Here is a 21,188-nt window from a genome sequence, read left to right on the forward strand (position 1 = left end):
GAGGTGGGAAACTTGCTTCTCTGTTCTTCAGCTGCCCGCCCCCACTTCCGGGTTGCCCCAGTCATTGCTGTGTGTACAGGAAACGGAAGCCCATTCTAAAATCCAGACATAAGTAGGAAGGCGAATCCAGTCAGGGAAGGGATCTTCTAAAATGAGGATAAAGAAACGCCATCCCATGGTGTCCTGCACCTGTAAGTCAAGTCACAGGAAGGCAGCCTGCGGCCAAAAGTACCCTGAAACAAGTCTTCCTCTGTTAGTGGGGGCCATCTGAAGGGACCTGCAGGGGGAGCCTTCGAGTGTCTCCACCAACAACCCCAGGATGGGGAACGGACCCTTGCCTGCTCACTCTCTTCCCACATGGGATCTGCCAGCAGGATGGAAGTGACTTGGCCCAGAAGGGTGACAGGATATGAGGGGATTAATAGACATCCCAGGGGGTTCTAAGAATGTAGGTACAGTATCAAGATGGTAGAGTGAGTGGGTCCCTAGGAGGTGGAGGAAGGACTCTTAGAGGCAGATGGGTGGAGGGAGGCTGCAGGGGAGGGGGCGGGGCGGGGCGGGGCGGGGGCGGGGCTGTCATCGGTAGGTATGTTTTTACAATTGATTTCCATTAGCTCCCTGGCCAGCCCTGGGGCTAATGTTAAATTAGACCATGAACACCACCCCTGATTTGGAACCTCACTGGGGACCAGAAGGAAAATGTGTCCTCAAGCAGTTATGCTATGCTAAGGGTGGCCTCAGAGCAGTGAGAAGCAGGACCTGGTGTTTGGGTGGGACTCCCTTGGGAGTTAAAGGGTGGAAAGGTTTGATGTGCAAAGAACTGGGCTGGCAGGAGAGGGCGGGAGGCTGAGAACAATGTCTCCACCAGATGCAAAGGACCTCAACCCCTGTATTTCAGGAGTTCTTTCTGAACAAACATGGGATAGCAAGCAACAGAGAGGTGGGGGAAGAGGGAGAAAGGGAGAGGGTAGGAAGGGGGAGAAGGAGGAGAGGAAGGGAGGGGAGGGAAGGAGAGGAGACACATGGGTGCTGGGTAGAATTCGAGGACTTGGCTTGGGCTTTGGAAAGACTATTCTTGAAGCTTCTGGGAGGAATATTCTTGAATGCTTCTGAGCCTTGCCAGGGTCAACATCATTCCGGAGAGCTTGTACAAACAGATCACTGGCCTCCGCCCTGAGAGCATCTGACTCTTTAGTCTAGCCTGTGGTGGAGAGTTTGGATTTCTTACCAACCAGCTCCCAGGTGTTGCTGAGTCCAGGATCTACTGGGTTCAAGACAGAGGGAGGAGACAAAGAGTGACGATGTAAAGAGACCAGTGGGAGAGAAATGGCATTAGGATGATGATAAGCTGAGGTCAGGCCCGAGAGACAGCCTGTTGCCAGCAGCCTGGTGACATAGTGGCAAGGGGTGAGGCATGGCCCGGATGTGGCAAGTGGGTGGCAGAAATGTGACTTGATTTCAGAGGAGCTGAAGCAGCTGAAGATGAGACCTGCAAGGAAATACAAGGCAGAGGATGTGGAGACACATGGGGTCCTATGCAGAGCTCTGGCCTCACCAGCTGCACGGGCGAGCAGCCCTGCCAGGGATCTTTAAGGTCACACTGATGTAGACAAGGGGACCTCCGGACTGGAGTTGCAGCTTCAGCTGGGGCCTGGGTTCAAGGGTCAGACGCACACAGTGGAGCTGAGGGGATGGCTCCAAATGCTTGCCTCGCACTGAATGCCAGCCCAGACCCCACATAAGACAAGAAAGACAAGCTGGGTGTGTCACTCTGTGCCTATCATCCCAGTGGTGGGGAGGCAGGGACAGACAAATTCCTCAGCTCACTGTCCTTGCAGAGTTTCTGAGCCAGTGAAAGATGCTATGTCAAAAATGAGATGAGTGGTTCTGGAGGAATGATGCCTGGAACTGTCCTCTGGCCTCCACACCCACGGGCACACAAGTCCTATGCACACACAGACACTCAAGGCATGTATGTGCATACATTTCTTCTGTCTGTGTCTCTGCCTGTGCCTGCCCCTCCCTCCCTCTCTCTCTCTCTCTCTCTCTCTCTCTCTCTCTCTCTCACACACACACACACACACACACACACACACACACACACACACACACACTACGCCAGGTCTACAAACAGCAGAGGTGACAGCTTGAACCCCACGATCAGGAAGAACGAGCATGTTGTTGCTGGCTTCTGATTTTCAGTCCAGCCTCACTTAGAACCAGAGTCCCGTTGGCCCAGACCCTGCATAACCTGACCCCCAAAAGCCTGGTTTCTGACCTGCCTGATGTCTGCAGGAGTAGCATGGCTCTGGGAAGAGTGAGACTCTCTAGGGACAAGACAGCAGACAGTTTGTACAACTGCTTTAGGTAGGCACCCAGGAGCGGACACATCGGACAAGCAGACAAGGCATAAGAGATAGTTAGGGGACATGCAGCCCAAACTCATTCCCCAAGTAAGTGGATAACCTCCCATTGTGACTTCTGTTCCCTAGGCAAAGTCCAGCCAGACCAGCTAGACCAGTGTTTCTCAACCTGAGGGTTACAACCCCCACAGGGTCAGATATCCATATTAGTATTCATAACAGTAGCAAACTCATAGTTAATCAAGTAGCAAAGGAATAATTTTATCATTGGGGTCATGACGACATGAAGAACTGTACCAAAGGGTCGAAGCATTAGGAAGGTTGAGAGCCACCGAACGAGACAGTATTTAAACCACACAAAATATTTGACTGGGGCTTAGGGGTAATTCTCTCTAGACCTTGTGCTGCTGAGTCATGTCTTAGGCACACACTGCTGGATTCACACTGGAATGGTTTCCCGGGTAGAGCCTGAAGTCTGGGTCTTGGGCCACTCACTAACACATGGACACCAGCGTGACTCTCTACCCTGTTCCTCACTCACACACCACCTGCTCCCCAGTTCCCACTTGAGAATGAGCAGAAGCCCCCCCCCCCCCCGTTGAAACTACTGTCCCAGGACTGAGATGCTAATGCTGGTTTTGGGTCCATGGTGAGATACTATTTCCTGAGTTTTCTGAGCCCTGGCATGCGGCTCCCCTGGGACCTGGGTCTCAAATAGTTCTTGCTTCTGACTGACTGTCTGTGCATGCATTCATGTGTGTGCATGTGTGTGCATGTATGTGTGTGCGCATGTATTTGTGTTCATAAACACATGTGTGCATGGGTGTAGAGGCCAGAGATACATGTCAGGGTTCTGCCTCAGTCAACTCCCCACGTTATTTTTTGAGATAAGGTCTAACTCGGGGATCTGGGGCTCACCACCTAGGTTCCACTGACAGGCCAGCAAGCTCCAGGAATCCTCCTTTCTCTATCTCCCCAGTCCTAGGCTTACAGGCACATGCCGTAGTGCCCAGAGTTTTTATGTGGGTGCTGAGGACCCGAGCTCACATCTACATCCTCGTACAGCAAACGGAGCTATCTCCCAGCTTCCTGGCTCCCACTTCCTGCGCTCGCAGTTCCAATCCCTCAGGCTCTACCATCTCCAGTTCCTTGTTCTGGTTGGAGTTTCCCTCCTGTCCCCTCGCTTCCCCACACTGAGCAGCCTGCTGGCCCTTAAGCAGACACACACCATCTCTCCCGGCACTGGGAGTGAAATGAATATCTCATTCTAAAGTCCGGCTTCACCATGCTGTAGCTTTCACACCAAACCTCCTCTCTAGGCCATGGGGCGGGACTTTAGAAGAGGGTGTGTGGGCTTCTGGCAGTCAGAGGAGTTGTCTTGGGGCAACCTGGAAGGTGAGAGTCAGGGGAGAAAGAGGAGAAATGAAGGCAAACCCAGGTGGGCCCTGGGTGTCCCAAATGGCAAAGATCTTGTGCTACCTTCCAGAAAAGGGTGTCTCCCTTCAGGACAAGGCTCACTGCAAGCCTGGGGCCAGCCGGTCAGAATGGGTACTGAAGATCACAATTAGAAAGGAGAAGAGATGGTAGTAGGCTCAGGTGGAAGAGGAGACAGACCTCTTACAGGGCTGTCCCACTTTTTGACTTTTCTGGGTCACATTATCATCAACAAAATTTACACTCAAGGACCATGCAGGTGGGCTAGCCAGACGACGGCTTCGAGGGTAAAAGTGTTTACTATGTAGGCCCAATGATAGTCCCTAGAACCCACTTAACAGGCTGGATGCAGTGGTAGGCAGCTATGAGCCCAGCATCCTGTGGTGAGACACAGGGTGAGGCAGGAGGCTCGCCCAGGAGCTCTGGGTCAGCTGGAGAGCAGAGCATCAGCAAAGGTCCTGTCTCCAAAAGCAAGATGGATGGAAGGAACTAGCTAAAGCACTATCTGAAGTGGAAACTTCTGGCTTCCTTGGAGAGTCAGCTATGTCAAATCATGTCGCTGGAGCACACAGGTGAAAGGATGTTTTGCTAGGGCACACATGGGAAAAAGAGTGTTTTCCTGAAGCAGACACAGATGAAAGGATGTTTGGATACTGCAAACATATGAAAGGTCGCTTGATGGAGGAGTATAAATATGACCCTACAGACAGTGGGAGCTCAAGTACTGGTTCCCTTTGCTCTGCCTCGTTATTCTTCGCTGAGGACACGCATGTACTGGTTCACCTTACGATGCATTGCTGAGCTTTGCTTGTGGTGACTCCGTGGAGAGAAACTCAACTGTTAAGAACTTCTCGTGAAGTTCCTGCGGCTGCTTACGGCTTCAGCGGTGGACCCTGTGGTTTCTTCTCGATAGAACTGCTGTTGCTGATTTGTGAGTGGGGATTGATTGCTGAGTGGACTGGACCGAGGCTGCTGGTTTGTGTTGGTGTTTTGCTAGAGGGCTGGGCTGCTGATACCCCAACAAGGAAGATTGGAATCGCCCCCAAAGAACTACTTCTAAGCAGCTCTGCTACTCCTGTATCCTAATAACCTTTCTCCCACTACCTCTGGTGGGTGGTGAGCTAGAGGTGAGGTTGAACCTTATTAAAGAGAAAAATGTGTGCCTACAGTCTTCTGGTTTCCACACGTATTCAGTGGCACACACACACACACAATCTGTACTGACATACTCACCTACAGATACACAATAATTTAAAAAAATCAGATAATTAAAAGAATTGCAAAATAAATAATCAACCTGACGCTGTGACAACCAAGTTTATCATTTTGTGTGTTGGGCTGCCTTCATAACTATCCGGGGTGCACGTGGCCCCTAGACAGCTGGTTGGACACCCCCAAAAGCTTTTTTACAAAGAGCATTCTTGGAAGTCCAAACACTGACACCCAAACTCATTTCCCCAAGTCCTGCTCCTGGAAGCCTGTGCCAGCCAGCCCACAATGCAGGGCAGCTCCTCATCCCTGCACCGTCTGAATTCATTACCTTCGTGACCCTGGCAGGAAGGAGTGACAATTATTATCAATTTGGAGACAGGAAAATGGAAACACTCAGAGTTCAATACCTGGCAGGAGATCACATCGCAAGAACTCCATGTCCCTAAAGCTCTTATTCACATCCACAACAGCCTCAAAGCCAAATACAGTTCCTGCTGGGAGCCACCTGGGCTAGCGGAGGGCTGGACCATTCCCAGAGGCTCTTACCCATGGCACTGAGGACTCTCGAGCTGATACAGCAGCTGTGTCCCCCAAGTCAGCTTCCATGCTGGCAAACCGTGGTTCAGGGGTCAGCACCGCCCCACCCCCATACTCCGTTTCTTGGAACACAGCTGTCTGTGTCCTCCTGTGGACAAGCTGTTCGTGCTTGCACTCTTCGTGGTGCCCAGCTGAGTAGCTACAGCAGGCACCAGGCAGCCAGCAGGGCCAGGATTTTACCATCAGTTTTCACAGTGTTGTCTAAGCCTGGTCTTCTTAATAAAGTACTGTAGGCTTGGGTTTCAGGTTTAGCAACTGACATTCAAAGCTCAATATTCTGAAAGGCTGAAGCGTGATATCGAAGTGTTGGTATTGGGTGGGGGAGGAGGGAGGGAGAGAGGAAAGTTCAGTTCTTCCCTCTTATGTGTTTATTGTGAGTGTTTGTTCTGTGCCTCTGTGGATGTGTGTGCATCTGCCCCTGTGTGTGCAGCATGGGTGCCAGCAGCACACATGCGGAAGTCGGAGGATGACTTGAGGGAGTCAGTTCTCTCCTTCCACCAGACAGAAGCTGGAGATGGGATACGGGTTACCAGGCTTGGTCGTAAGCATCTTTACCTTCTGAGGCATCTAACGCAGCCTGAAGCCTGCCTTTTCTTAATAAAGACACTTATGAGGGGCCCACCATTAAACCGAAACCACCTTCTAATGCTCCACCCCTCACCATCACACAGAGCATTGGGAATTGGACAGGCATGCGCTTAAAGGGAAAACTATTTGATCATAACTCGTGCCGTCTCCTGCCTTTAACAAAAACAGGAGTTTACCGGCTTCTAGCAGGGCTTGGCCAAGCTTTTGGTTAGGAAGACGTGCATATGCATGCATACTGTGTGTGTGTGTGTGTGTGTGTGTGTGTGTGTGTGTGTGTGTGGGAACGCTCTGAAGGCCCCTGGCACACAGCTCCTTCTCTCTCTGTCCTCCTGGAGAAGCAGCCATGGGCGTGGTGTGAGCAAAGCTCTCCTCTCTGAGGAAACTGGATTCCAAGCTTTTAGGACCATCTCTGCCGCTGCTTCTGCTGATGCTGCCACTGAAATTTAAGTAATTTTCCCCTAATTAAGCAATTATCTCTAAAATAGCTGCTCTCCCAGCTCCGGGAACTTCTCATGGAGGTTGGGGAGCAACAAGATTGGGGGTGTAGCATTTGGGAAGCCCCAGATATAGATTCACCCTGGCTGTGTGTTAGTTCCCCCAGGGAGCTAGGGCCACAGTGGCATCATGTGTGACAGCTGCAAAGGTGGGTGTGGAAACTGGCCCTGGAGCTACTCTGCTGTTCCTGCACGCGCTCGAACACACACACACACACACACACACACACACACACACACACACGGGTGGGAAGCAAGTGTGAGCTAGCAGGCAGCTGCTCAGGGGAGCTGAGTCCACAGGGGCCCTGAGAGCTGGATTCTAGGGAGAGGCTGAAGAAGCTTAAGTGTGGGGGATTCTAGGACAGAAAGGAAAGGCAGCTCCCTGTCCCAGAGGGGACAGCTACCTCCATAGTCTTAGGTCACAGCGGGAGGAGTGATACCATAATCCTTTTAAGTCAGCAGAGTTCCCACAGACCCCACAATCTCCTCTGAAAGACCAATCCTTGGACATGGATAGGACTGGCAGGTTGACAACAGGACGCCCAGCAATACTTGAGAGACAAAGCACAGCCTGGAGCTTTCTATACAGACCAGGTTGGCCTTGAACTCACAGAGATCTGCTTGCCTCTGCCTCAGGAGTGAAGGCCACTTTGGTTTTTGAGGAAGCTTCTCTCACTGAGACCCTGAGCTGACAAGCTAGGGTAGATTGTCTGTCCAGTGTGCCCCAGGAATTTTCCTGTCTCTCCCCGGAGCTGGGACTACAAACATGCCCCCATGCCTGGCCGTTGTTGTTGTTGTTGTTGTCATCGTTGTTGTTGCATGATTTCTGGGGCTTAAACTCAGGTTTTCATGATCTTGTGGAAAACACTTTACACACCGAGCCATCTCTCCAGCCCAGGTGCTTGCTTTTAAAAAAAAGATGGCGGTTGGCAGAGGTAGACTCTGCAGAAGGTAGATAGATTACAAAGGAATCAACAGGAACATCAAGCTGGGGCTTGTTCCTCAGATGGGTGCCTCCATCCCAACCACAGGGCGGCCACTTGATCTGACCAGGTCTTTCTGTGGGAAACAGGACAACAGAGATATCCTCCCATTTGTCTGATGGAAAACACAGTGTGCGAGAGATGAAAACACAGTGCGAGAGATCCCAAGCAAACAGGAACAGAAAGTGGAAACAGAAAATCTAGGTCCCCCTGGGGGAGCTAGACGCAAGCAAGATGGGAGTTTGTGCAAAGACGGCTGAACTCCAGTAGGAGGCTCACTTCCCAGGGTGCTTATAGACATCAGCATCCGCGTCCGGTGGAAGCCCCAGAGAAATGCTCTCTTGCGCTTTTTCCTGGGGTGGAAAGGGAAAAACAAATGCACCATCTCGGCCTCTACAGGCCGGGGCTTGGCGTGATTTTTTACCCAGTGGATACTCCTTTCAGTTGCAGCTCTGGGGGCCCTGCTAAGACAGCAGGAGGTGAGCAGGAAGAGGCCTAAATAGATAAAGGGCGTGGCCATGCAAATGTGGGGACCTGAGCTCAATCCCGAGATCCCTTGTAAAACAAAGACGTTGATGGTGGCAGGTGGATGTAACCCTGGTGCTAGGGAAGCAGGCAGATTCCCGGGGCATGATGTGAGCAACCTAGACAATTAACCAAGACGTTACAACAAGATAGGATGGCATCCTATGGAATTACAATGGAGGCTGACCTCTGACATCACGCATAAACATCTTCCCATGTGCACTCAAACACGCACGCACGCACCAGAAAGGATTCTGAGAACTCTGCTGAGGATATGCAGAAGATCTAGGGAGCTTCACACCTTAGAAGTCAGAAGCCCAAAATCCTCCCTTTTTCCTCACCTTCCCTGCACCTGGCTACAACCGCTGGGCTTCTGTGTAAGGCCAGACCCAGGGAGTCTGTAGCTTGCAGTAAATAAAAGCTGCGCAAAGTTACACTGTATTTATTTATTCTCCAGCAGTGCGGTGGGGCCTGCATAAAAAGAAAGGGCATCACATGCAGAGACCATAAAAAGAGAGTTTGGTTTTATGCAGTGGTAACTTGGGGAATTAATTCCCGGCTGGCAGAGGTGGAATGATGGTAACTGAGTGTTAAGCAGGTGCAGAGGGGACTCTGGGGAGGCAAGGGAGAGAGGGAGGAGAGGCTGCTGGGCTGAAAACTGAGCTGAATGGAACCAAGGTGAGACCTGGGCAACAGCAAAGCACGGTAGAGATGGGGCCTTGAAGAGCTACCAACTCAGTCCTGATCTAATTCAGACCACACTTATTGGCCACCCACTGTATGCAAGGCCTAGCTAGGTGCTGTGGGAACTTTAGCAATGGTTGAACTGGGGCTCCGGTTCACACTACTGGTTTTGAGTGAATGTCAGGGACACCACAGCTGTAACTGAGACCCTGGGTCTTCAGGAGAGAGCTGGCCGAAAAATAGACCTAAAGAGCCCAAATTCTGATCAGTGGTTAAGAGCAATGGCTGCTTTTCCAGAGGACCCAGGTTCAAATCCCAGCACCTACATGCTGGCTCACAACTGTAATGGCCAGTTCAAAGGGATCCGATGCCTTCTTCTGGCCTCTGCAGACACCAGACAAACATGCTGCTCTGACAAGCATGTGAACACCCAAACATATCACACACACACACACACACACACACTCTCACACAGTTCTGTTGGCACAATGCTTGTAACTCCAATATTGTTTAGGGTACAGACAGGTAGATCCTGAGGGCTCAGTGGCCAGCCAGTCTAGCTAAAAAGGTACGTTTCCAGTTCAGCAAAAGACCCTGTTCCTGGTAAGGAGGTAGAGAATTGTAAAAGAAGACACCCAAGTATTGCTCTGGCTTTTATACACACACGTGGTCACACACGTAAGTACACCTATGCACAGACACAACACAATGCACATATACAAAAAAGAGTCTGGGGAGGCTTCCTAGAGGAGGTGACTTACCTTGTGTTTGAAAACTGAGTGAGGGTCATGTGGATGGAGGCTTCAGGAATAGCACAGAATCCAGACAGCAATGCTGCTAGGTGTGGCCTTGACCTGGGGCTTGGCACCCTTGTGGTGCCTGGACAACCTAAAGGTTCTCTCCCGGGCCAAATTCAGGGCTCTGGACCCCATATGAAGAGGAACTCAAGCAATCATACCTGCTCAGCTGCACTGTCCCTCCATGACCCCAGAGCGGAACGGGTGGCTACTTTAGCAGAAGGCAGCAGCCCTCATTTTGAAGGCACTATGCTAACTGGGTCAGAACCCGGGCATGGGAAGATCAGTGAACGCACTTCAGAACTCAGCCAGGCACCAGAATAGAGACGCCCGAGAGAAATCTAACAGGATCCACGCACGCGGTCTTAAATCTCTGATAACCAGCTCATAAAAGTAAAAGGAAGCAGGTGAAACTATTGGTAGCAGCATACTTTAGTTGACTCAACACACGAGAAGCATTACCAACTTGACGCATAATGAATCCCAGGGAATTATTCATAAGCTCTCCTGCATTCTCTTTTCCATACAAAAGCACCAAAATCCGGTGTGTGTCTCTCTGACCCAGTTCCTGGGGCCCCAGGGTCACTACATGGGACACAGAAGCTGTGGCTCACATCTACCACCGAGTTCAAAGACACGGCCTCCTGTGAACGCTCTCAGCTGAGCACATTTGGAAATCAGGCGATGGCAGGTCCATGGGTGTCTTAAGATGTCATTGACGTTCGTCCTTGTAGTAAGACATTCGATCCCTCTGCCTCCATTTCTGTGTGTGTGGGGGCGGGGGTGGCAGGGGGGGGAGAGAGAGAGAGACAGAGGAGAGAGAGACAGAGACAGAGAGACAGACAGGGAGGGAGGGGAGGGGAGGGGAGGAGAGGAGAGAGGAGAGGAGGAGAGGAGGAGAGGGAGGGATGGCACCTTGACCTTTAAGGACTGAGCTAGCTCCCTAACCTCTCTGGTTTTGAGACTGCCTCTGTCTGCCCTAGGGCTCACTGGTTAGGTTGGCCTGGGTGGCCAATATCTACTTAACTCCGTCTCTCCAGCGTTGGGATTAAGAGAGTGTGCCACTGAGCTGGGTTCTTTGTGGGTTCTGGGCATTGAACTAAGGGCTTCCTGCTTGCACAGCAAGTCTTCATTGTCTGAGCCATCTCCAACCTGCCTCAGTTTCTTCACACAGAAAACAAGGACAATCCCAGGAGCTACCTTGGACTGTCTGAGGAGGAAGGCCACTTCCTTCTGGCCATAGGGTGAGGGTAGGCGGGGCTTGAGTACCTCAGAGCTGCTTCACCAGTACCCAGCCACGCCTCTCTCCCCTGGTTCTTCCAGCATCTGCTACTGTTCATACTCGGAATCCCAGCATTTGCTGGGCGGAAGCAGAAGGGTCATCCTTGGCTTCCTAGCAAGAAACGTGTCAAGGAGACTGAGATAGCTCGCTGGCTCCAGACATGAACACCACAGAGAGACCACAGTCACAGAACAGAAACTAGATAGACACTGGTGGAAATGTGGTCTGAATGACAGACCCGCTCAGTGTATCGGCACTCGAGGCTCTGTGCTTTATAGCAGGAGATCATGGAAGACTCAGCCAGCCCTGGGATAGCTCTCAATACTGTCTTCAGTTTAAAGGTGAGAAAACAGGCACAGAGAGGGGATGCATTTTGTCTTATGTCACACAGCCGGGGGCAGCCTGGGAAGAGCATCATCAAGATGCCAACCCTTCTCTGCCACCCTTGAAATTTAAAAGTCTGTTGTCACCTGGAAACAATATCCAAGGAGATGGGAAGGTTGGGAGGCTGTTCAGTAACTGACAGAGGGGCGATGAGGAGCTGTCTGGCACCATCTCTGTCAGCCTGTCCAGATGGTGGAGAGCCTGTATCCAATACCTGGCGGGGTGGGAACAGGAAGAGGTGAGGGCAGACAGGCAAAAGTTAGTAATGGTTATGTGAAGGCGGGTTGGGGGGGGGGGGTATCTCTCATTCCACCCAGAGGGAGGGCTCGGGGAAGGGAAGCCTATGACTTCATCACTGGGCCCACGCCAATGACATCACCAGAAGGGCAAGGAGCCAGGCTCAGCAAGTTATTTATGGAAACGGCTGGCGGCCAGGCACAGCTCCTGAGCTGTTTCAGATGTGGTTGGATAAAGCTTCCAGCTGGCCCAGTGGGGCCTCCAAGGCCTGCAGGCGGGCGGAGGAGAAAGGCTGGAGGAATCCAGCAGATGGTGGGGGCAGGGCTCCGTGAAGCACTCCAGCAGAGATCCTCAGAGTTCCAGGCTTCTCTCTTCTTGGGATCTGCTCCTCTCTGAGCATGCTCATCAAAGGCTTCCCTGCAGATCAGGCTAGCTGAACTCAGAGAGGGACAGCATGCGCGGCTGCCTTCGTGCGCACCGAAGGCGTGTCTGTGCACAAGACTGTAGTATGGGCTTCCCGGTCCGTAAGGTTCATACACTCTGCTCCCTCACACACTGGTGCCTTGAGCGGTCCTGAGTAAGTATACAGATCTGAACCTCCTTGCACGTGTGGGTGCGTGCATGCATGGGGGTTGGGAGGCGGAGTGCCCAGGGAGAGCGAACGGAGCCAGCCGGGTTGGGAGGGTGGGCGGAGCGGCCTGGGAGCGGGATCTCAGCAGGAAGTTGGGAAAATATCATTTCAGCCCAAGATCCAGAGGCACTTATAGAAGCTTCAGCAAAACCAGACAAAACTTCCTTTCAATCCATTTATCAAAACTGCCCGAAGCTCCGCTTCGGAGCAGGTACAACAAGAATAAAATATTGAGCACAACCGGCAACCGCGAATCTGGAGGAGGCCAATAAATAAGAAGTTACTGAGGAGCTCACCCTGACCCTGATGGTTTGCTCAGCCCGTCCCTCCACCCATCTCGTCCTGTGAGCTTATGGGTAGTGGCAGGAAGGAGGATGGCAGGGGCCCCACGGGCCAGCTTTCTGGTGTTTTTGATGATCTGGGGATACGAGAGTAACTTAGCCCTATGCAGACAAGCTTCAGTGAGGCAGCTGCATGAGCCTGACACTCTTCTCATGTTTCTTGGGCTGGCTAACTGCCTTCCTTCTCATAAATCCTCTCAGGATGGGCTGGAGAGATGGCTCAGTGGGTAAAGATGCTTGCAGGCAAGACTTACTACCTGAGCTCGATCCCCTGGAGCCACCTAGGAGAACTGACTCCTGCCTATTGCCCTCTGATCTCCACATGCAGACGATGATGTGCGCGCTGACACATACACATAAATGTCATGTGACTTTTTAAATCCTCCAACAGGAATCCATGTGATCTTGAGAGGCCTAGTTGTTCAGGGGAGCATTAGAAGCGAGAATGGGGTCAGGGAGCAACCGAGGGGCTTGAACTCAGTCCCCAGGCTAAGATACTCCATTCCCATGTCCCATGCACCTTTTAGGCAGTAGGTGGAGGGACGGACCTGCACCCCAGTGAGGGTCCCTCTCCCAGGTTCCTTCTCACAAACCACCTGTCCTCCATACCAGATAGAGAAGCCAGCCATTTTGTAAATGTTCCTGCACGGGGCCTATGAAACAGAGTGTCTCCATTTCTTCTTCCTCCACGCCCACAGAGCTATGGGACCTGCCTTCTCTCCTTCTAGGTCCCAATTACCCAGGTGCTCAGGGACCTGCTCTTACCGCCCTGTTGCCTACCTTCCCACCACCACTGTCACCCATGGCCCCACAGATAACAGTCTGAATGGTTGAAGGCTACTCTTTGGCCTTAGTGCTACAATCCCAAAGGACAGGAGAGATGCCTGGGAGGCCCCACAGGGACACTGTTCTCTGAGCCACCTCCATTGTGACCAGGGTCAGCAGAAAGGTACAAGCCTATGGCTCTCCAGGTCACTGGGGTGAATTCTCAGTGGGAATCCCTGTCCTGCAGTAGCCAGAGGTCAACGCTGGTGTCTCCTTCAACTCTTCTCTACCTTGCTTTTTGAGGCAGGGTCTCTTGCTGAATCAGCTAGGCTGACCGGTGAGCTCTCTGAATGCTCTTATAGTACCAGAGGGACAGCAGACATTGTACCTATTTTATACATGGATTCTGGGGATCTAAACTCAGGTCCTTATGAGGCACTTTGCCAGCTGAACCCTGCCCCCCCCAGCCCCCACCACATTCTTTTGACAAGATGGAGGCGGGGCAGTTCGGTGAATTTCCCAGCTACCACTGCTCAGGGATTTGAGGGACAGCTCCATCCTACGATGGCAGAATGGGCAGAAAGGAACAGGCGAGGATTGAAGGAGCCAAAGTTAGCCTTCTAAGGCAATTACTGTTTTTTATTGCATTTCTATAAAGCTTCGAAGTGCCATTCCAGGAACTGCTGGCCAGCCCCAGTGCCCTTCCCTCTCCCTCCCCTCCAGCTCTGCCTCCATACTGAACGGGCCAAACTGTGTGTGTGTGGGGGGGGTCGGGTAGGGGGTGGAGGTATCCAGGAGGAAAGTTACCAAGGCAACCATCCCAGCTCACCCTTTCCTCCAAAACTTTACAAATCTGTGATAAGAGGGAGTCACCATCTTTCTTGAGGTGCTTGGGTACAACTTCCCAAAATCAATTTGACGTAAGACATAGCACCAGGCTGAAAGACCTGGTCCCAGAAGCCTTTGCTCCTCATCAGTTTGCAGTCTAGGCTTTTTTAAAGACTAGTCAGGCTCCAGCTAGGCTCCCATGGCAGGCCTGAGAGCCTCCTCCTGCCACGAGTGGAGGGAAGGCTGTCTACCCTCCAGCCCTTCGGGCTCCTCCTCCTCAGACTTTCTCCACAGTCTGACTGAAGGATGCTCATTATATAGGATTGACTTGCCAATGCCCACGAGTTAGAAAGTGACATAATCTGGGACTCAGGCACCGAACCAAATGACCGTCCAGCCAATGTTCTTGATGATGTGTCTGCTGGCTTCCTGTGGAAAGTGGTGGATCATGGGATTCTCGAAGCTAGCCTTGGGTTGGGTGCAAGGTGGGTAGCTTAGCCATTTGCATGGGACTTCGATGGCTTTGTGACAGTATGTCCTGTGTCTGGGGAATACACTTAAGTCTTCATCCAGGACACACTGAGCTCCTCCAGTACAGTGGACAGTCTTGGAACAGTGGTTGGACCCTGAGGAACTACGTGCCCTGGGTGGTTCCTTATGGTTTAGGGCTGGAATGGGATTGCAGAAACAGATCCAAGTGTTTTAGTTTCCTTCTCTGTGGCTCTGATAAAATGCTGACCAAAACCAACCGAGGGAAAGAGAGTTCGTTTCAGCTTATACTTCTAGACGATGGTCCATTATCAAGAGAAGCCAGGGCAGGAACTCAAGGCAGAAACCTGAAGGCAGGAGCTGAAGCAGCAGACAAGGAGAAATGCTACTCCATGGCTTGCTCAGCTTGATTTATTATACCATCTAGGACCACTTGCCTAGGGAATAGCACCACCCACAGTGGGCTGAGCCACCCATGGGCCCTCCCACATGGACTCTTAAGGAAATATCCTACAGACATACCCACAGATCAAATTAATGGAGGCAATCCCTCTACTGAGGCCCCTTCTTCCAGCTGACAAAAACTAATGAACAAAGCAATCAAGTCTCTTCCAGAGGGTTTGCCTGGGTTCTGAGGCTCACCCACTTGGTCTCCTCCTTCTCCACTGAAGCAGTGTGGAGTGCCATCAATTCCTTGACCTGTTTGCACTTGACTGCAAATGAGCCCATGACTCCACTTCCTGCCATCCTCCATGCTGTCCTTAGCCCAGATGCTGCCCCTGGCATGACTTCCTGATGTCATGTCAATGTCAAAAGGACTACAGTTGTCTCAACCTCTTGACCCATCTCTGAATCCCACCCTCCATACATCAGGTTAGAGAGTATGGCTGAACGCAGGAAGTAGGGCGGAGACCTGGGTACCTGGTTACGGAGTCTCTGACAGCGAGGAACTCTGATGAGGTGGGCAAAGTGTGAACAAAGAGGGAAAGAGAAAGGCGAACTCTTTGGGAAAAAAAAAGAGGTTCAATCTGATTTGTAAAGGGCACGATTTACAAATCCGTCACATATTTTACTAGGCTGGGATTTACGGATTAGCCTGTAATACTTAGGCGGCTTTTTGTAATAAAACCCTGAGCCGAGGCAGCCTTGGGGAAGTGAGGAGGAGGAAGGAGCCTTCTCTCTCTCTATCCCGCTTTCATTTTCCCAGTATTTTTTGATCTAGGCAGCCCCATTAATCTGTACTTTATCTGCCTATGGAGAAGGATTGAGCTCTTTATTGGATTTTTGTCAAGAATAAATGATTTAGTTTGGGATATTGTGGAAACGATTTTTGTGGTATTACACCATCTAATAAATGAAACAGCGGGGATCAATTCCTTTCTTGCGATGTGTTCAACAGGCAGGGTGAAATATGCCCCACAATTATTTGGTATTGCACTCTATAGATATTTATAACGGAGTGTGACTGCATGGTCGGGGTTGCCTGGCATGGACCCTGTGATCTAGCCCCTAAAGCCACTGGTCTTAGGGATTCACGTGCTGGGAGCCCGGGATAAAAAGCAAATGCAGATTGAGTTAGCGGGGCTAAGCACCTGAGAGCAAAGCACATACTGGGGCAAAGGTTGGGGTTGAGAGACGGTGTTTATCCAGGCCCGTGGCTCCATGGCTTTTCTATAAGCTAGTAGAAGGGCAGGAAGCTAACCTCAGCAAGGCTGGTAGATGCTGGTGTGGGAGGGATACTCCCCTTCTGGGCATCTGCAGTTCTTGCTCCACTGCTCTCCCTCTCCCCGGACAATGCTTCCAGGAAAATTGCTGGAAGTACTCAGAGGTGGGAGCTGGCTCTCTGCCCAGAGAAGGCTCATAAGGTTTATATCCCCAAAGGCTCACAAATATTTATTGAGAGCATATCCCATGACGGTGCCTAGCAGGGGTCCGGTACAAAACGAACCATATAGAGATGTTTGCTCAGGTTGACTGATATACAGGAAGCTTCCGAGAGGCAAATTCCCACCCGTGAGCATCCCGTGTACTCAACAGAAGCAGGGGCTGGAGGGAGTGGGTGGTAGGACTTTGTGGGGACTCTGCTGTGGGGACCCCTGCTTCTCCGTCCTCATCCAGTCCCCAGCATCCAGGGCCGTATGTCTCTCAACCCTCAGAGTCACCCGGATGTGGATGCTCATTGGGTGTCTGCTCTTGGATTCTGTCAAAAGTGATCTCTCCTTGGGCAGATGAAATGGCTCAATGTGTAAGATCTGGCCCACAAGCATGAGTTCAGATACCCGGAACCTGCTTAAAAAGCAAGAGGCAGTATCAAGAGTCTGTAACCTCAACATTCCTACAATGAGACAGGAAGCAGAGAGGCGAGAGAATTGCCTGGAAACTCTCAGGACGCCTAGCCTGAGGATCATGGAAGTTCTATGAGAGCCACTGCCTCAAAATCCAAGTGAGGGGCTGAGAGGTGGCTCTGAGGATAATGTGTCTTCTCTGAAGGTCGACAACCTGAGCTCTCTTCTGGGTCCTTCATGGTGGAAGGAGAGAACTTACTCTCTAAGTTGTTCTCTGACCTCCACGAGCATGTGTGTGCCCACAATCATACCCACACATCACACCCACCCCCCCACCCCCCCACACACACGTAAACCCAGAGACACAGACACACAGAGACACACAGACACACACATACATAAACACACAGGCATACATACACAGGCAGAGACACATACAGGCATACATGCACAGACACAGATACACATATACACAGAGACATATAGGTATGCACACAGACACAGAAACACACAGAGACACACAGACACACACATACATACACACACAGAGGCACACATGCACAGACATACATACATGCCTACATGCATAGACACATACACACAGATACACACACACACAAACCCAGAGACACAGACACACAGACACACACAGACATACAGACACACAGAGAGACACACAGACATACACACAGATACACAGACACACACAGACATATAGACATACACACAGACAGACATACACACAGACAGACATATACACAGACAGACATACACACACAGAAACACACGGACATATACAAAGACACACACGCACACGCACACATTTTATTTATTTATATTTTTTTTGGAGCTGAGGACCGAACCCAGGGCCTTGCGCTTGCTAGGCAAGCGCTCTACCACTGAGCTAAATCCCCAACCCCTACATTTTATTTTAAAGTAACCCCTCAGTATATGAGCCTAAACTTATCAGAAAATGCTGTTCATGACGCTGCCCAGCCGTGAACTCTGAATGCTGGTCACCAGGCACAGTCTTTAATAAATGCTTGTGTCTTAAGCCCCTGAAGCAGGAGCATGAACGTCTACCACAGCTCTGTAGCCCAAAGCTTCTTAACATTGTTGATAATATCCAGTCATTTCCTGAGCAGACCCGACCTCCTGGTAATGGCCATTTATTGGGGGGCCCAGCACCTTCCTCCCCCACTCCCGTCTGCTCTAGTACTCTATTTTTCTGTTGCCTGGCACCACCAACAGGGTCTGTTATTATTAGTCATGCTTCATCTTGCTGTGTAGCCCCATCTAGCCTTGAATAGTGATCCTCCTACCTCACTATTAGAAGTCCCCGGATTATAAGTATGGCCCACCACACACGGTTGGGAGAGTTTTTAAACATGTCTTTGTATGAAGTTTCTTTTGTTCACAACGGTCCCTCACTTCAGTCCCAGCTCTGAGACTTGCGTGCTAATTAACATCGACACTCCCCACCCTCTTCCCAATGTCAGCAGCTTGGAGGTTTGACTGAATAGGCAACACACAGCCCATCATGAGGATGCTTAGGGAGCCTGGAGCAAGATGTGGTCCTGCAATGGAGGAGGGTGGGGTGAAAAGGACCTCTTTATAGCGCATTGGCCCAAAATGCCCACCAGGGGGCACTCAGGAGACTCTCAGGTACTTAATGAGGCTGGCGGTTCCTATGTCACCTTGAGTCTTGCCCTCCAGACCTTGGCTTTCAGGTTTTCATTTGTTTTGTTTTGTTTGAGACTGGGTCTCGTGTAGACCAGGCTGGCCTTGAGCAGGCATAGCAGTTGTGTGCACCATGCCAGGATTTCCTCAGCAATGCCTCTCTCAACTGGTACAGGGGCTGTTGCATCAGCTGCTATGAGATGCAGCAAAGCCATCGCTCTCCATGAACTCCTCTGAAAGTGCACACACAAACACATACACACAGTGGGGGTGGGGGAGGAGAATGCCTGGATAGATGCTGCTTACTGACTCTTCCGCTGAGGTCTCACGCTCAGAGAGTCGCCACACTGTTGGTTACTGGAGAACAGCCCAGGGTAGACAATACTATGCTCTTTCCATTTCTCCTTCAGGCCACATGGCTCTGTGCTATCGAGGATGCTCCTTTTTCTCCTGCACACTATATTCCCACCATCAGGAATCCCCGTGGGCCATATGCCACCACCCTTCTTCCCCACCATGCTAGCTGAGCCGCCATCTGATCCTCCTGTCTCCCACAAAGCTCTGCTTCCTTTATTGTATTCTGAAAGTCCACACGTATACATGCCTATGCAGGGTGGTTAGCTATGTCAACCCAATCTAGAAGACCCCGGAAAGAGAATCTTAAATAATCAATTGTCTGGATCGTGTTGGCCAACGGATAGATACATCTTTGGGAGTTAGGGTAATTATGGGGGAAGGCCCATCCCACTATGGGAGGAACTATTCCCTAGGTCTGTATAAGAGCAGAGAAAGCTACCCCAGCGCTGAGCCTGCGCATACTCATTTCTCTCTGTTCTTGACTATGAAAACTAATTCAAGTCCCTGCCTCGACTTCCCTCCTGTGACAGACCGACCTGGAACTGAAAGCTGAATTAACCCTATATTCCCTCAAGTTGCCCTTTACTGGGGCATTTATCTCAGCAGCAGACCTGAAATAGAGCGAGATAGCTGAGCACACTCTCTCCCCCAATCTGATACTTCTTAAGAACCAGTCTGACACTGGGTGTAAACTGTCCCCTAAGCCTGCAGGGTCTCTAAAGCCCAGAACTGCCTCTAGGCTAGGTATAACAGGTTAAGCACAAAACAACTTAAACAGTGTTCTGCTTAAGCATGGGGTCCTGTCCCCAAGACATCTCGTGATGAATATGCCAATATTCCAAGCTTAGAAAATGTTCTAAAACATATGTGGTCCCCAGGATTATAGAGAAGAGAGGCTGGACTTGCGTGGGCACAACTATCCATCCACACTTACAGTGAATGCTCTGGAGACCACAGGCCAAATGAGTAACTGGAGAGAGACAGTCGGGTACAGCCGTACACGTGCACATAAATTATGTATTGACGTTTCTGTATAATTAGAATTTATTGGAGAGCATCTTAGGGTTTTCTTTTAAAGAGGATTTAAATGAAGAAAAAGTAAAATGACATCAAAATAAGAGCATATTAAAAAAAAATCTTGGGTGTATTTCTTCCCAAGTCTTTCGACATATAAGTGTATGGCTGGCCTTAAAACATAGCAATCTTTTCTTTCCATGCTTAATTTTATATTGTGAGAAGTTTCCAGGTCATTAAAAACTCTGTGTGTGTGTGGGGGGGGCATGCACACACACACACACACACACACACACACACACACACACACACACCTGTAACTGGCAGAGGAATGTTCTATGGAGTTTGTGGAGGTCAGAGGACAGCCTGCAACTTGTAGGGCTGATTATCTTCTTCTGCCAAGCTTGGCAGAAAACGTTTTGACCCACATACTCATTCCACAGGCCCTACCTGCATCTTTTAAAGGGCTGTATACTACACCTTCATAAATAGGGCATTACTTGGTTGTCCCTCCCTCCATCCCCTTCTCTTCCCTGACCTCCATTAATATATTTACTTCTTGGCTAAGGAGTAGTGGCTCTCCCCCTGGTCAATAAATGTAGATCTGGAACATTCCTGAGAATATCGAAGTCACAACCTCATGAATATACAGAGCGGGCAGCTAAGGCAAATCAATACCTCCATGACCTGTCCTCAAAGATGAGGCCTCCAAGGGGAAAGTGGCCTTTGCCGTACCGCCTTCCACCGTGTCATCTCACTTTTGTCCCTTTCCTGAGAGGTGCCCTAGACACAGTAGCCTGGCCTTTTGGATCACGCTAAATAAGTTAAGGATGAAAATAAGGTTGAAATATTCGCTATGTTCCCCAGATAGATTTCCTTGTCCTGTCTCTCTGTCTGTCCATTTGTATGAGAACATACCTGTTTGTCTACCAAAGATGACTGTGGGTTGGTCAAGAAATTTCTGAAAGCCAGTTGAAGAAAAAGCAAATAATAATGGTCTGGTGGTGGTGGTGGTGGTAATAGTGGTGGTGATGATGATGGTGGTGATGGTGGTGGTGATGGTGGTGTCTGTGCTTGTGTGTGTGTGTGTGTGTGTCTGTGTCTGTGTGTGTGTGTGTGTATACACGTGCATGCATATAGAGACTAGAGGTTGACTTCTCCTGTCTTCCTAAATCACTTTCTACCTTGTCCTCACTTTCACTGACCCTGAAGCTCCCT

The 21,188-nt window shown here is 50.6% G+C and overlaps 1 long non-coding RNA gene across 4 annotated transcripts in view; it reads left to right on the top strand.

The window, feature by feature from the left end:
* Positions 1-11,804: 11,804 nt before the first annotated feature.
* LOC102548022 (uncharacterized) overlaps positions 11,805-21,188 on the top strand; it is a 33,884-nt gene continuing 24,500 nt past the window's right edge. Inside the window, exon 1 of one of the 4 annotated variants that reach the window (XR_005490534.2) lies at positions 11,805-12,157. This is a non-coding gene — a long non-coding RNA (uncharacterized LOC102548022). The remainder of the gene's footprint in view (positions 12,158-21,188) is intronic. The other 3 variants (XR_010055474.1, XR_357987.5, XR_010055473.1) reach the window with 3 other exon arrangements.

Source organism: Rattus norvegicus, chromosome 10 (assembly GCF_036323735.1).
Source record: "Rattus norvegicus strain BN/NHsdMcwi chromosome 10, GRCr8, whole genome shotgun sequence".
NCBI lineage: Eukaryota > Metazoa > Chordata > Mammalia > Rodentia > Muridae > Rattus > Rattus norvegicus.